Source organism: Clytia hemisphaerica, unplaced genomic scaffold (assembly GCF_902728285.1).
Source record: "Clytia hemisphaerica strain Z4C2 unplaced genomic scaffold, Clytia hemisphaerica genome assembly, whole genome shotgun sequence".
NCBI classification, from domain to species: Eukaryota; Metazoa; Cnidaria; class Hydrozoa; order Leptothecata; family Clytiidae; genus Clytia; species Clytia hemisphaerica.
The window spans coordinates 34,712-47,377 of NW_027104097.1; positions in this window are offsets into that span (position 1 = coordinate 34,712).

Sequence of the window (12,666 nt, forward strand, 5' to 3'; positions counted from 1 at the left end):
AAATTTTGGCTTGACCGACCCTCAATGATGTGGGATCTTTGGTTGTTGTTTGTTGTTTATGAATACTGGGAATACGCATTGGTGGTCAGAGAAATAGAACATTGACATGTGATTGTATTTTAAAAGATTTCATTGTTGGTAATGGTAATTAATGGTATAATGACTTGTAAAATCTCGAAATACAACGACAAAACATGACATTATGTTTATGGATGCATTTTAACTGTTTTAAATTCCTGTGCTACAGCCGAGAAAAAAGTCACAGATTTTTTACTTTTTATGTGAAGAGTTTGCTCCTGTTTGTCAACAACTCGAGTAAGAGGGTAAAAGACTGTCAAGTACTTGCCTCCACAGCAAACTTAAGCTAAGAGTTTCCCAACTTTGAAAAAAATCACAGCCAGTAAAATTTAGAGGTTTTACTTAGTAGAATCGTTGAAGAATACTTTCTATATCTCAGTTTTTTTATCTGGTTTTTCTTTATTATTATCTTAGGATTTTACAGCGCTAATAGTTTAGATATAATTTTAGAACTTTGTTAAATTTTTCAGAATTTACGATGCAATGTAATGATACAATATTCATAATTAATATGGTTATTGAATTTTGAAACTACATAAGTCAACTTATTTCTATTAAATTCTAGTCTTGAAATCCTCTGTATTTCACATCTCTGTCTCAATAAACCGAGTGATGTTTAAAGTTTGTTTAACTTTTTTTGATTCTCTGGGCTCTTTGCAAGGAAGACCTTTTGAAGAGGCTAGAGAGGTATTTTCCCTCCCGGGACGAAATTTTTGCCAAGTTTTCCAGCGGGTCTATGACACAGGGGTGTTTATGTTAGGTCAGGTTAGGTAAAAAGTTTTCGAATGTTATTTTTATTCGAACGTTCGAAATTTAAAATTAATTAGAAAGATTCGAAAGTTCGATTTCGAACGCAAAGAGTTCGAAGTGAAGTGAAGTGTTTGAGTGTATCTCTAAAGAGGCTCGGTCTTCCTGAACCTGAGCAGTTGTCGGGGTTTCGCGGGGTTTACATTTACAAATTGATTATGAATCTATTTTAACTTGCAATTTCTAGTGTGTGACCCTATAAATATTTTGCTTGCAACTTGCGAATCGAGTGACTTGCCTGGATCGCTTCGCAATTCTTATACATATACACTAGTTTTTGTCTTTTGAAAGTTTTATGGGAATTAAAATCTAGAAGTGAAAATAGTTTCTTTCAAACTGTGATGTGGATTTTGATAAAAATGTCTGTTCCTGATTTAAAATTTTGATTGGAAACTTTTCATTTGCGTTTACTCTTCTGTACTTAATCGTCGGGAAGACATTTTCCATTTTCATCCCGAAAATCAATTTATAATGATCCCCTTCCTACATTTTATGACTTTGTCTCGAAAATTTTAAAAACCTTCATTTACCATTAACTACCTAAGTACACTTTAACGACTGATTATTTTTAGTTTGTTTTTTCTATTTAATACGGTTATTGATTTTTTTTATTGTTTTTTAATTAATAGTTTTTTTGACATTCCTTTGTATAAGGTTTTTGATATTTTCTCAAAATAACCTAATCTCTATGTTAATTGAAATCGTTACCTTGTTATCATAACTCTCCTTGAAACACTTAGATTAGAGCTCTAACATTTGTTGCTTTAAGCCCTTCTATAGATTTTTTTGGGATATCTACCTGTCATTTTATTTATAAGAATGATTAGACTAAAAATAGCCATAAATTGAGAACAATTTAAGAACATGCTCTAGGCTAGAGTATCTTAAAAGTAAGGCTAAGGAAGGCCAAAATAGATAATTTAGCAAAGATTAACCTAATTATTCAGCGAATGAACAAGGCTATTTTTTGTATTTAATTGTAGAGAGATCAAAAAGACCCTCTTGTCCTTATTGATAAGGATTACATCAATAATAAGTTTTTTGCATGCCTTAAATAGGTGCCATACTTGAGGCCAATTATTATCCCTCTTGAAAAAAAATTAATTGTTTAATCACAACCCTCCTTAAAAGAACAGTGAAAGATTTTACATTCAAATTTTGAGATTCTCAAACATAAAAGATATTTCACGCAATAAATAATGATTATTTTACATTTCTAATCTAATTAGTAAAATAATTACAAGCCTGCTGTTAAATCTCCCGAAGGAGAATAAGAAAATAATAAGCAACCTTATTTGTATAAGTTCATAATCAAATCAATTAGTATTTTCTCTTTACTGGAGCCGACAGAAATAATTCACATGTTTAAGTATTTCAAGGGCTTGAAAAAATAAACAAAATAAAAAGTCACTGATCAAATAATCACAATCGAAAGTCTGCTATGAGTAATCCGAAAGAAGTAAATATGGAAAGAAAGATTCATGTTTTCATTAATATTTAAAATTAAACCTATAGCCCCCCCTCAAAAAAAGAAAAAGTTTGAAGCATATAGTACATGATGGTAAAGTGTTCGAGTTATTTCGCCTCTGTGACATCTGAAGTTCTTTTAGGTACTTTTCTTTTCCTTGGAAGTCGAGTATCTTCAACCCGTATAGGTTCACGTGATACATTTCGACCACTTGTGTTTCCTCGAAGGTCACTAATGAGTTCAGATCTTATTACACTCAACATAATTTCTTGTCGTTTAAATCGACCGAGAGAAGGATTATCATTACATCCACCACTTCGACGGTGACGAGCAAAGTGTTCTTCCAAGGGATCTTGGAAAAACTTCTCACTAAGGATGTGTTTTGTGTGGTTTTCTCGAAGTAGCATTTTCGTCAACTCCACGAACGATTTGACTAAAAAGTAAAAAAAATATTTTCTCAAAAATGGGGATTGGCCGACATAAAAATTGACACTATCAATCAAATAAATCACAATTAGAATAAAAACTAATTAAATTGGTATCGCCACAGGATAACAGTAGAAATTATGGAAAATTTAACTCAATAGTATGAACAAATAAAAAAAAGTTTAAGCAGAATAAATCACAAGACTGACTATTACCTTTAATATTTTAACTAAGATTAACTTGCTTGTTATTTTCCACCCAAATTCTGTCTGACGACTCAGACACAATTTACTTTGTTCTTCTTTGGACATCCCAATATGGTTTCATCTGCACTTTTCTTCCAATCATCTAGATACTTTACAACTCCTTCAAGGTACTAAATAAGAAATTATATTGATATTATATACTAAGTCATGATACACTGATGATCATGACTTAATATTGACTTAACATGACTTAACATGATACATCCTTGGATCTTAAACTATTGCATTGACAGTATATTGTAGACAGCCATTTAAGTGTGGTATCGATCCACACTGTAACCTAGTACAGAACTAAATCTTTTAATAGAATAAATTTTAAAATAGGGAAGTTACTAAGATCACGGATTAAGTCCAATGTATAGGAATAAAATGATGAAATACCTCAAAACGTTCATCATGTCCACTTGTATACGGCCTACGATTCCACTTGTTCCATCCTTTTCGTCTTGTAACGTTGAGACAGTCAAATGCTTTATCAAACTTTTTAATGAATTCGATAGTTGATTTTGTCGAGTCTGGGTTTGCTATATAAGATCTTTGTTTCACAAGAGCTATTACCATACTTTCACTGATTACCTAAAAACAAAACAAAACAAAAAAAAATGTAAAATATTGATCTTCTCAATTAGAATTCAGAAATTTCAATGTCAATTAATTTGTAACAGTATCATTAGAAATTATAAATACTACAAAAAAATATTATCTGAGCAGCTAGTTTAACTTTCATTCTTGATCGTGGTTGCAAATGAACATGATCTTCAGTCAATTTTGGCAGCAGTCTTAGTCCCAAAACTTCAGGATTTCGTAGAAGGTCCCATTCGTAAACGTCCATAACATGGTTCCAACTAATATCTCCACCATTGACCTGATTAAAAACAGCAAGGTATTAAGATAATTAAGCAGAGGAAATAGATAGCAAAATATATCAATCATATTGTGAAATTTAAGGTTAGTTTGAAGCTCAATCTTAACTTAGGTTAGCCTAGTCATATGTTTGAAGAGTATAAATTATAATTAATAGACATTACATGTAAATTTCTTGTATTCTTGTTAGCCAATGAGTTTTCGAGATTGTTACGAGTTGTTTTGATGAGATGGGGTGGGGTGCATCAGAGAAGAAGTAGATCTTCCGATCAGGGTCAAACGAATTCTTTGTCCAATAATCAAAAAACTGGGAATTGATTTTGAACACCTTTCGATTTGTGCTTGCACCATCACATACCCATGCTCTCACATAAAATCCAATACTTTCGAGTACTCGAGTTGCTTCCCACACCAAGCTGTTTAATTGATCACCAGTGAATCCAATACCAGCATGATAGCCAAAAGTTGTGCACAAGTTTGAGCATTATTCCGCGAACCATAATTACATTTGCGTATGTTGCAAGACTTCTATCACTATCGTCATCTTTGTCACACGTTAGCCTGAATCGTTCGATTTCTTCGTTCAGGTCCCCCATTTCTGTAAATCCTAAAATTTCTCCTGAACCTTTTTTGTATACGAGACCAGACTTTATTTTGATTTCATCGAAAATTAGGCTCACATTCTTTTGGCCTTCAGGTAAGGTGTCGACTTTTGAATCTTCTATTAGCTGGGCTATAACATCTGGATTGAAGCCACTTTGGGGTGTTGTAAAATTGATATACTTTTTAAGAGTGTTTTCATGTGGTAAGATAAGCATATGTGTTCGCTTACTTGCCATTTGGCGATAAGCAGCAGGTGAAGTGAGATATATACTTAGACACCAACGGACAATGAGTGGGTGCCACTTCATATTTCTCTTGTTTGAAAGTTGAGATTGTTCTAGTTGTTGATTCCATAAAAGCTGCTGAGGAGACCCTTCAGGAAAATCTGGAGAATGCTTTTCAAGTGATTCTGAACAAAGTTCAGTTAATCCCTTCTTTATTTGAACACCTTGCTCTTCAACAAGCTTATTCACTTTAAAAATAAAAAACAACAACATTTAAAATTAGCAAAAGCTTTTCGGTCTTTACTTCATCAGTGCTATAGAATAGTAAAATTGAAAATCAAAAAAGTTACAAATTTATTCGTCTAAAATCATTAAAAAGTAATAAAAGAAAGCTATTAAAAATGAAAAGAGGCATTCTCACGGGATATGTGAATGTCTCTTTTCTATTAAAATCTATGTTACACCATTTCTAAAAAGAATTAAACGGGCAGAGTCGAGTTGGTCATTTAGACGTGGTCTCTTAAGGGCAATTAATGCGGCTTCCAGATTTTTTCTTAATCGGGTATTCGTGGGAGCGTTTAAGATTATTTTCCATAAGAATTTGTGGTCAGCGTGGTTTTTGAGATGCTTTGCAGGTTCAGAGTTGTGCTCAAAGTTATTATGTTCTGACCACCTGGTTTCAACATTACGTTGGGTTTCGCCGATATAATTAAATCCACAAGAACACGTGCCTTCGTAAATTTTACACGCTGGGTGTGGATTTTTATCCTTCGAGTTAAATAACTGTTTTACTTTCTTTGTTGCCCATTTTATAGCAAAATCAATTTTGTCGTTGGTAAAAAACTTCAATTTTTCAATGAATCGCCTTGCAAGTTGTTCATTGGTGTCTGAAAATGGAACCTCAATGAGTATGAATTTGCGTTTTTCTTTGAAAAGGAAATCAGGTATGATGCAATCATTAGTTAATTTCGCTTAAAATCTTTGATGACGCTTTCGGTGAATCGAATTGGGTAACCTGCTTCTCTAAACTTTTCTCTGATAATTTCCTTTTCTTTATTATAATTGTTACTGATTCTATATGATCGATTTAGGTCACCATTGATCGTATTACGTTTATACCTTTTAGGTATCTTAGAAGACCAGTGTGTGGGATGCTTGTTCTATTTCCTGTGTACATATGTTAAAACTTGGCCATTTATCAGTGTTATATCAGTGTCCAGAAACTTAGTTGGTTGGGTCTCGATTGTAAATCTTATATACTTGTCTCAAAGCAGCTTTTTTTTCTAGTGTCAATGTCTTAATGCGGTCTTGCAAATTTTCAATTGTCATGTATCTCAAATTTGTTTTTTCTTTAGATTTTGAAGCCTCCTCTTCAACGTTTTTTTCAGTTCTAAATCGAAAAAGGTTCCTTCTCAATGACTTGCATTCTGAGCACATTTCTTTGTTGCTATTGGTTACTGTGGAACATTTTAATGAACGTATAATGTTAAAATTGTCAATCTTCATTTTGATGTGTCCCAAAGATGACTCAATTGATGCATTACTTGGAAATGGCTCTTTTACACTGCATCGGCTTCGAATTAAATCCTCAAAACCAGTTATACCATTACAAATAGATAATTGAATAAATTTTGAGCAGAATTCATCAATAGTGTCATCTGCCAAAACTTGAGGAAAGTTAATATATGTCAAATCTATTGAATCATGATAGAGATGAAATGAATACGATAAGCTATTTGTATTGATGCGGATAGAAAATTTGATCTCGATTTCACCCTCTGATGTGACGTTTGTTTGAAAATAATGTCTTGTTTCCGAGGATTCGCTAATGTTTTTTCGGAAGTATATTTTATTCAATTTGTTATCAATATCCCTCCAGTGAACTTTTTCATTTTTTGATGGTAGTTTCTGAGGTGGTTTACATATATTACATTGGCCATCTTGATGTTCAACAAAAATTGGGAGCTTGAAATTTTCAAATTTATTTGACCTTTTTGACAGGTCCAGTTTCTTCTTGCATGTGTGGCAGAGATGCTGTGGATATATCTAAAAAATGAATTTTTCAAACATAACATTTTTTATGATTAATGAAATGCCAAAAAGCAGAATTTGCTCATTATTATATAAATTTGCACAACAATATCATCATTTTACAAAATGTCAAGTTGTGTAAAAAATTACTTTTGTTTAAAAATATTTTTACTCAGCCTCTAAATAGAACTTACATAAACGTATTTGGTCCTCTTTACTAGGTCTATGAAAATGATTATAGCAGAAAATAAAATATTTCATACCTGTTTGTTTTCAGGGAGTGTTATGTGAAAATTATCTCTGAAGATATCTTGATAATCAATGGGTTTTTTTTTGATTTTTATAACCCTTGTTTGTGGTTATCTTGCCTGCACACAACCGACAGAAATCGTTCAGCGAAGATTGATGGTGGTTCATTCTTTTTAGATTCTTTTCACTTCACATAAGATTCATATCCAGCTATACTACAATTTTATAATGTTAACAATTTTCCTTTTTTATACAGCTGAAAGAGACAGATTTCCTTTTACAGACATCATATTACCAACATAGAAAAGTCCCAGTTAATGTAAAATGTAAAATGCCCTTCTCCACCTCAAATTAAAAACCAAACAGGTAAAAAATAGTGAAAAACACCAGTTAAAAACTACTTTTTTCGAGAAGTCCTGCGAAGCCGTCCACCATGTTCGTCCGCCATCTTGAATACTTTAATTTTTGCGAAAAATTCTCATCAAAAAATTATCAAACATTTTTTATCAATAGGAGTGCTAGCTTCATGGCTAGGAGTTGAAACTTTTACAAGTGGATAGCAATACTTCATAGCCATCTATCATAGCTTAGCTTTCACACACAGATCATTATTTGCCGAGATATTAGGAAAACCCTAACACACGTTGGTAATTACTGTGGACATTACAATAACATTAATATTTCACTAAAAATGCATAATTTTTATTCATTTTTTTGTAACGTGTGGGGGAAAGCCTCTTCTCCTGACATAATTACAAAAAATCTGTAATAATTAAAAGGAAACCCCTCAACCTCAAATCTTCTGATTTCAAATCGGGCAAAGCCGGGCAACTTTTTGCAGACATAATTTATGCAAAGATTTTGTAATAAACATCGCAAAAAGGACTCGGCCATACATCAGCGCATAGGAACCCATTGTTGCAGCGAAACAATAGACGGAATGAATGGAAACCCCTGACAACGCAGAATCACTGTCAGTCTTTCTCTTTCTCATATATACTATGGAGATATGCATTCTTTATCTCATGTTTTATAGACTACCGCAGAATTGAAAGAGGAGACTCACAAACGACATTTTTATCGTCGGAAATCTATATCGACCGGGTAAAATTTTCACTATCTAAAAAGATGAGATCGGAATGGAATATTTTGTTAAGTGTCGAATACCTATCAAAAATTAACTGTTGGGCCATTCTCGACGAAATGCAAAAAGTCATATCATACGGACAGGTTTTCACAAATTTTACTGAATGCCTCGGATGAAGCCCTTCCACTGCAACCACACGATCTTTCTGTACCTCCTTTATAACGGCCATATTTTTCATCGTGATAAAAGCTACTAGGCCGATGACCTTTCAATTTCTTACAGTCGAAATGTTGGAAAATATCAATGAAAGGAGCATGATAGACCCAACTGTTTTTAAAACGCAGGAAAAGTATGGTTTTGACACTTTGATATTTTTCTTCGGAAATCATAGAAATAGTTCACAGGTATATCAAGTATATTCGCTCAAGGCTCAACCCAAAATGCAATTACGTTCTAGTTACTCGCAACGGCACACAACTGGCAAGAATTGGAGATGTTTTCGGGAGAATCGTCTTTCAAGCAATAGAAAAATATATCAACCTGACAAGATATCGTCAAATTATCGAAACAAAAAGTGCCGAATCCCTTACGTAGCCTTAAAAGGCAAGACATCCATCACATCCACATCCATCCATGAAAAATTAAGGGATGAACAGCCCTCTTTAAATGCGATGGGGGAGAAAGGTTTTCGAATATAGCACCAATGAAAACAGCTTTTCAAACGTCGGTCTTGGATTCAAGTACTGGGCACTTTGAAGTTTGGCCGAATTATTCCTTAGATGTGAACAATTTTCCTGTTGAAACCACCGATACAAGTATAATCCAAGAAGCCCCACTCCTACCAAACGATTCTTCGAGTTTACAACCCAGCAATAACTCGATAATAGACCCTTCAGTTAATTTCGAGAAAACATCAAAAGTAGGAAAACAAACAAGGACAAAAAAAGGATAATTTTTTAAGAAATAGTTTATAAAAGCATGGTTCTGCTTGGACATCAATCTTATCGGACTCAAGTTACAAATTTCACCCTTCAAGGCAGGTTGCTACACTTTATGCCAGGGCAAAAAATTGAATATTATCTGAGTGATAAATTTTAAAATATTGTAAAGATCATTGTTTGATTCTAAGATTTAATGTGAATTTGAGGTGGGACTAGAAGTATACAGATTTCATATTCATTTTTTCTAGGAAAATCGTGTTTAAAATAATTCACTTGAAAAAATTCGTTTTGAAAAAAAATGAAGTTTTTCCATATTTTATGTCTGAACCACTAACTTTAAATGTCCAAATAATTGATACAAATTTCAGACTCGAGAAATTTGATTTGGGCTGATTGAAGAAACGTTTTCCGCTTCAAATTTCTTTTTGAAATTTTAATTTCTTACAAAAAGTGGAGAGAGATAAGCCGTGAGTTAAGCTGTGGGTTTGTGTTCGGGGAATCGATGAGGCATTGGTATGGCCATTAATTTGTCACTTTAGGAACAAAAGGAAATATAAGATTTAGATTTTTCTGTAAATCTAGTAAGTTCACCGAAAAAATTCAGTATGTCAAATTCATTGCAATGTTGTTGACTTGTTTGATTAGAAAATTGAACAAAAACTTGATTTCATGAATGGCTAACCTGGCGTAGATAAGTGGAGCAAGGGCGTGCCTGGGTAAATTACTCTCAAGGGAAGGACTGGTGAAGACGTCTTTGCTGAAATTGAATCAACATAAAAGGGGTTGCGGAACGACCGTTCCGTTTTCGCATAGCGAAGAAATTTCGACACGAACAAATTATTTTTATAAGTCAAACTTTTATTGATAATGTTTTCCAACCAGTTCCAACTCATCTCTTTCTTTTTTATAAGAACAATACGAGGGTCAATTAAATAAGTCGGATTTTGAGCAATTCATGGATCAAATTAATAACAGACACAGTATAATGGAAATAGAATAAAAACAATATCAGGCTTAAAGTGCAAAAAAATAACAGCCAAACCTTAGAAATTTACTGGTTCTTATAAAAAAAGAGTGTAAGTGACAAAATTAACACACGTGTTTCTTGTGCAATGACTGAATGACCAACAGCAAAGATATTAGTCTATAGGTAGTTTATCTGAAGAAATTGAACTTTTTTATCCCATCTTTTTGTGACTTTTTGAAAAATTACTCAGCTCCCAATCAGTCTCTATTAAACTTTTACAAAGACAAATTTATCAACAATTCAAAAATTATATTATATATTTCCCTAAAAGAAAATAGTGTGTAGTTTGAAAGATGATCTTGAGCTTTTCAGCCATTAGAGCCTATACATAAAATGAGCTACCTCTCTATGATACCATTCACTTCAAAGAAAGTATCAATTTTCTGAAAAGAAATCAGCAGATTAGAAAAATTTCCAATAACTTATCAAGACTAGTGAGATTTTTTGCGTGATGAAATCTTGTCTTTTTGTGAATCTATTTTTGCGATATTGTGTGTTTGGCAAAAAGATGTTTAGTACAATCTTCCGAATGTTTAACTTATAAAATCAATCCAAACTAGTTTTTGCAAGAACCTTGCCTCTTGCAGAATAAAATCCAAAAACATCTATGATTCATAATTCATATAAGTACATAGTTTAAAAGACCCCCCCCCCCTTAAGTGCTAACCCCCTTAGGAAATCCATTTCAAATTTCCATTAGAAAATCAGTATAAATGGAACGATTGTACAAGAGTCATAAATCAATGAAGATCCCCATTATCTAAGAAGACCCCCCCCCCTTAGGTAAGAAGACCCCCCCCCCTTAGGTAAGAAGACCCCCCCCCCTTAGGTAAGAAGACCCCCCCTAACTGGCAACCCCCCCTTAGGAAAGTCATACTTTTAACACCCCTCCTTGCTTTTGGTTCATCAAAACCCAAGACCCCCCCCTAAATATAGGGGGGTAGAAACTCTGAAGTATATTTAAGTAATGACATTACTATTTATTAGGTGGTAATAATAACAAGCGGTATCTACCATCTCACGTCAATTGTTTATGAAAATATTGATTTCCCAGGACAAAGACTTTTTGGTGAAAGATCTTGTTTGTAAATATATTCAAGCTAGCATTAAAAGTCATTTATCGTACAAATATAAATTTGTCTTATTGTAATTGGTTGAAGCTCCAATGAAACAAAAATCTCTCGAGAGTCAGAGCCAAGCAATGGAATCAATTAAACCAAATTCCAGATGATTCCGTTATCAAACAAATACTGAAGAAATCTTCAATGACAAAAATAGCAACCATTAATAATCATTTTGATTCTGCTTTCCAGTCAGTCATCTTCTTAAAGCTTTTTCCTCTCTTTTGTCTTGTAAACATTGCACGAAATAACATGAACTGGCAACAATTTTTATATTCATCAGGATGATTTTATATTATTCTACATCAATTACAATCTGTTCATGAAGTCACAATGAATATTTTGGTTTTATGCTGCTTCTTTGTTGTGCACGTTAAGCTGTTTATCAAATTTCCACCAATGAGGTTGCCGCATTTCAAACGGCCGTTCTTTTTGGCACCCGTGACTTTTCAGTGCCTTGCACGACGGGCGGCTGTAAAATCCCACCCTTCATATATTTGTTTCACTCCGTGATCCGTGGCTTAGGTTTTTTCTCATCTTCAATTTACTGAAGAAAGCGGGAATTTGATGCAAGAGTTAGATTATCAACAAAGTGCCGTAAAAAATCATTGAATAAAAGAAGAACTTAAAATCTTAAATATTCTCATTTTGAAGAATAGGTGCAAAAAAGTAAAACATAGAAAAGTTTCATTTTTCATTCATCAATCGAAATGGGGGATTTGGAAAATTTTCTATGTTTAGTTTTTTGCACAAACCCCTGTAACTATGGGCGAGCACCTCGTTGCTAAGATGTTGGCTTGAAATCGAAAATGAAATCACTCAAAACGAAAGTAAAATCAGCCCGTACTCGAAATCCCGTAATCTTGATATACGAGTTTAAGTCTATACTGGCCGAGAAAAAAAAAATTGTTTTGAGATGAAATCCAATTTACAAAAAAGTCAACACTAAAGAAAGAATACTAATGTAACATTCCAAAGGTAATTGAAACTATAAAGGCATAAAAATTGAACATAACCTCGATTTGCCTTTCAATGGGCCATAAACAGTTAAAAAGTTGCACATCAAAGAGGAATCTGTGGTCTTCTGGCCATCTTTGTTGTTTTGAAAAATGAAACGCAGAAAAAAAGACTGGGCCCAGACATCTGGAAGAAGCAAAGGAGATAAAGTTTTGGCACTACTACTATCATTTGTACAAAAAATTGCAATTTTCATGAAAATCTTACATTTTAATACTCAAAATATAGATTATATACTATTAAAATAAGTATTTTATGAAACAAATACTTCTAATAGTGCTAAACTAATTTTGATCCAATCCATCATGAAGCAAAGTCGATATTTTGCCATCCATCCGGCTCATTTTCAGAAATTTTCGTGCAAATACAGATTTACGCCACGCGCATATCTAGAGAAAGGATGCTACACTCCCTATTCGGGCGCTTCGCGCCCTCAAAACGGAAAAAAATAGCCAAG